The sequence below is a fragment of the Oncorhynchus nerka genome, linkage group LG5 (genome assembly GCF_034236695.1).
Source record: "Oncorhynchus nerka isolate Pitt River linkage group LG5, Oner_Uvic_2.0, whole genome shotgun sequence".
In the NCBI taxonomy this organism is placed as follows: Eukaryota; Metazoa; Chordata; class Actinopteri; order Salmoniformes; family Salmonidae; genus Oncorhynchus; species Oncorhynchus nerka.
In genome coordinates, this window is record NC_088400.1 from 20,789,122 (window position 1) to 20,794,119 (window position 4,998).

The 4,998-nt window shown below is 42.4% G+C and overlaps 1 long non-coding RNA gene across 1 annotated transcript; it reads left to right on the plus strand.

The window, feature by feature from the left end:
- On the plus strand, window positions 1-3,897 carry LOC115129235 (uncharacterized). Its single transcript, XR_003863641.2, has 2 exons — window positions 1-2,093; window positions 2,209-3,897. It is a non-coding gene; the product is annotated as an uncharacterized LOC115129235 (long non-coding RNA).
- The last annotated feature ends 1,101 nt before the right edge of the window (window positions 3,898-4,998 follow it).

A 4,998-nucleotide genomic window follows, 5' to 3' on the forward strand; every position in this document is an offset into this window, starting at 1 on the left:
AACTAGACTATAAATTCAGTCAGCAAACCACCCCTTCTAAACACTGCGTTGATGCTCTCTGGTCGTTGTGATTTTATTAGAATTTTCAGAATCGCGTATTTTGCTTATTTTATTTGAGTAGTGCGTAATGATATGGTTAACTGTAGTAGTACAGGTTTAATAGCAGCAGTGTAGTGTGAAACTAGGTGAAGTTGACCAGATAATATAGCTATGCTACTGTAGCTAACGTTAGCTGTTGAGTTGTCATTTGACGCCTAGATTTGTTACTATCTATATCTATCGCTTTCTAGCGACGGATCGTACATGATTTTGTATTTGTTTAAAAACAAAGAAGGTGACGTTAAGTCATAGCAACTCGCTAGCTAAGGACATTTTTTAATTCTGACGTGTCAGTTGACAAAAGTCAAGATGGTGGCCACAAAAACGAGATTAACGTTCGGTGGCAGGGTCTTGTTTTTAGCAGCGGAGGTTACCTAATATACCTCAGAAGTATGCTTAGTTCAACTGAACTGGCATCGGCATTAATTCTAAGCTAAGTAACAGCGAAATTTTTAGTAAAATTGTTTGCCAAACAAAATACTGGTCTTGTGGCGCACTTGTAGGCCCGATTCAAAATGGCGATTAGGGAGAAACGGATGTCCTGGCGATTCGGTGCAGTTATCTGAAGATCAAGCTACGAATGTCATTTTCGAAGATCAGAAAATAATCAGGTTGTATAAGAAGCGTTATCGAAAGAACCAAGTTACAATTCAATACAACCTGATACAATTCAATTAAGTTCCCATTTATCTGAGGCAGTATAGTTACTTCAATGTGTCTATTTGATCTTTTTCCTCAAATGAACAATACGTTACAAGAAAATAATCATATGAAGCCTTGTGAATACGAAGCTAAATATGCACGTTGCTAGACGGTCTTGTGAAGAATTGTGACGTCATACGAATAGCCAGCTAAATATTTGAATAGTGGGCGGTGGTCTCAGGCAGTTAAGCTAACTTCAAGTGGTGTTGCAAGTTGATCACATATCGGGAAGAAATACATTTTATACCGAATAAGATTCAGCAATAGGAGTTAGGTGAATATCAGATGCATTTTCACGTTTTTGTTATATTAAGCCTAAAATTACGAATACGTGGACCTGCTGATAGTTGATTACATGTAAGGACAATCGTAGAAAGTTAATGTAGGAAGCAAGTTTCAAGACTAATACCTTGTGAAAAGATATGATGCCTTTGAGAACAGCCAACAACAAATTGAAGAATCGAAGTTGGGTGATGGTCCCATTTATCAGATGTGTTTTAGCAACTTCAAGACGTTTTTGTTTTTACTTTACTTGAAGAACAAGTTCTGATAGTTGTCTGCTTGTCAGAAAAAAAATCTGTATAGGTAACACAACACGTGAGAGAAAAAAGCTAGTAAACTTGAACGATATGAAACGTGAAGCCTTATTCATTTGAATAGCAAGCAAAGTATTGGAAGAGAATTTGGCCTGACGGTACCTGTATCAGTCATTTGAGCTACTTCAAGAATTAACCACGTTTTTAAACCTAAAATGTCAGATGTGCTGCTGATTAAGTATCCAAGTGAAGTGGTCGCCTAAAGAGCACGTGCTGTAATTACTGGAATCGCAGGCTCAAATGTGACCTTGTGTTGTCACGCCTCAGATGTTTTTTTTACTTTTTCAAAACACAATTGGCTCTAGTGAAGAAAAGAAGGCTTTTTTTTCTGAGAATGGACTGAGTTTGAGTTGTGAGGGGAAGGACTTAGCTAGTTAGCAGTGTGTAAGGAAGGACTATTTCAGGAGCAGAGGGAGGAACCAGGCCACGGGCAAACTGGGAGGACCAGCGGGGAGCGAGGCAGGATCGAGGGAGGAGCAGATGGGAGCCAGTCGTGGGAAGCAGCCGGGTGTTCATCAGAGGGAGCGAGCCAGATGGCAGGGTAGCGAGCCTTGCAGTGAGCCGAGCGCGGAGAAGTTCCAGGTCGACTGTTGCCCTAAGCCAGCCAGTGGGTCCCAGCAGCAATGAGGCAGACGTGTTAAAGAGCATACGTGTAAAAGGGTCAACTAGCTTCGCCAGTCACAGGAAAAGTGTTTGGTTTGTATGATGGGCAGTGGTAACATTTAATGAGGCCAAGAGTCTTAATTTAAAAGTCACTTTTTAAATCTGTCAAGAACAGTTGCTCGCGAAGTTTTGTTTCTTCCTATTTCAGGTAATGGTGTGGTAAAGCGTTTATTTTCCTGGTTTCCCTTTCCTGTGTGCTGAGTGTCTGCTGTGATGAGTCCCCCGTGGCCTTCTTGGTAGTGGGCTGGTGAGAGGAGGACCGTCTTAAAAGGATTTCACCCTACATCTGCAGCACAGATGTAGTGCCCCCGGGGCGGAGGAGTTTCTCCTGTCATTGAGTTCAATAGGTCTACCCCCCAAGATGCGGTCTACATGGGAGTGTGTTGAGTGGGAGGTCTTCTGTACGTCCGTACCGCAACGCCCCTTTGGTGCTGAGCAGCTACATCTGCTGGTTAAAGTGAGCAGTGAGTTTAAATGCATGATCTGATCACATGCGGAGTAACTATTCCCCTAGCTAAATATTGATATCAAATTTACATTTGCCTTCATATTGGTAATTACGGGATTATCCCTGAATTTCTATCTAGTCTCGTATTATTGGTCCAACTGTAGTGCCTTTGTGGATGGGGGGGGACAATTTCCGAGTTCTTCTTTTCACAGGCTCGCCCCTTAAAGCAAAGCTGACCGTCCAAGGGAGTCCCTCTTTAGTACTACCCACCACATTAATCAAAAAGAGTTGGGGACATCGCGTAAATGATAGTTCTAGGATGGATCAAGTGACCCCTCCGGCGTTAAAGTGATGTAGGAAGGTATTTTGTGCTAGTTTTCTGTAGTGAGTTGATCACATTTGAATATGTACTACCATACTTATGTTAAGTGTTTTTCTTCAATGCATTTGAACTGGGCAGCCATATTTGGGTTGTGGGGGGGAGGGGGGTTGTTAATCCAAATTTCTTCCTAGAATTCTTTCACACAGCTTCGTGTAAAGCAGCATTTAAAGATCCAAATGGCTAGCATTGAGGTTTGGGGAGCAAGGAATCAACCGGGTGGTCCACATCTTTCGGGTGTCCGTTTCGCATTGTGGTGTAGAGATTCCTCGGTGTCTACAAGGGTGTAGCAAGTGGCGGGCCACGTTTTGGGAAGTCGACTCGTATTCTCCCAGGGAGTGTGGTAATGGTCACCTTTAGATTGACACATTTCTATGTCATGGAGTATAAAGTTGCATTTGGGGTCTCTGGGGTCAGGGGACTGCTTAATTGTGACTTTTCCAGATTATTATGTGACCCAACCGTTCAATGAAAGAACAACTAGAGGTCCACGTCTACCCCCGTGTGTCTTAAGGAGAAACGGTGACGCAGAGGCCAGTGGTATTTTAACGTTTTTTTGTGTGGAAAGTTAATGATTTGGGATTTCCAAATTTGGTTTTGATATTTTCATTGTATATTAGCAACTGTTAATACAATTTGATACTGTAATTGTGGTGTCTTGGTTGGTTACTGTTTGGGTATGTCTGTGTGGGTGGGAATGGTGGAAGGCTTGTTTTCCCTTCTGCATTTTCCAGTGTGCTGTGTCCTGCATTTTCAATACTCAAGACCAACAGGAACACCCCCTAACTCATTGTATGTAAACGTTTTCAATCGCTTCAAAACGCCTCGCAAGGTCTCAAGTAAGGTCACTTACAAATGTGTTCACATTTCCCTTTTTAATATTTCATAACATTTGGCAACACATAAATTGCACTCCCTTTGCAAATTAGGTAATGTTTTGTATTGATTCAACAGAGCTATCTGTAAAGGATTCATAATTGGTAATAAATGCATAGCTTATTGTGATTGAAGACATTTTGTTATGCATTTGTTATTTGGGGGAATCTTGTCTGGGGGGGGGCTTTTCTTGTGCTTTTTCAGGTGTCTTAGCTTGGTGCTTTTAGAGCACGGAAGTGACCTGGGCTTGATGGCAGCTCTTACATGGTGGAAAGTGAAGGTTTCAGATAAGTTCAATCCAGCTCATATCTGTCTGATCATGGGTAAAGTCAAGATGTGGGACATGGCTGTCTGAATGGGCCTTATTCTGGCCTCAGTTGCTTATTCTTGAATAGAGAAGCATCTACCTAGCAATGCAACTGCTCAGCACTACTTGTGGTATGTAGAAGTTGCGCTGCTGTGCTTTCCCTATGGGTGCAAATCTCTTCTGTTCCAACAGGAAGATTTGGTGGAAACCCTTCATTTTATGTAAACTATAAAGCATACTTTGGGTATGGGTAACGTGTGTTCTGGTGAGGGTGGGTATAGGGGTGTTGGCTGTTTGCTTTTGATCTTGCAGAATTGCAAAAGCCCTACCGGAGAATGCCATCTACCAGTGACGTGACCACAGGAATCGCACCGTCCTTTGATCTCGTCTCAACACAGGCAGGACAGTTTGAGCACGTTTGTTACATTTAAGACCATTTCTAGCTTTACCTATTAGATCACCTCAGCTACCAGCTCTTGTGCAACTGTTCAAGGACACAGGCAGTCTTGTATCATGGTAGCTTTTCAACTGTATAGCATTTGGTTTAATGATCTTGCAGCAGTCGCGCAACTGTGTGACAGCTTTCCCAAATGAAGGTAGCTGAGGAACACTGCGCAACTGTGCAGCTGTAATTTGGACTGAATGCAGCGCAAATGTGTTGCTTTTGGATTGGTATTTGTTGGGCTTGGGAGGGGGATTATGCACTTTTTCTCTACAGAAGTCAGTGAGCCTGGCGCAAGCACGTATGATGTCTTCTAACCTGGAACATGTGGGAAGGTGTTTACCTCTCACTCTTCATTTAGTAAGACCCCTGTCATATTTTTGTTTGATTCAATGGACATCTTCAACTGGATTTCTGTTAATTTCCATTAATGACCATAGTCAGGAAATGCTTTTAGCTGCATATACCTCAACCCCTTTGGCCTAG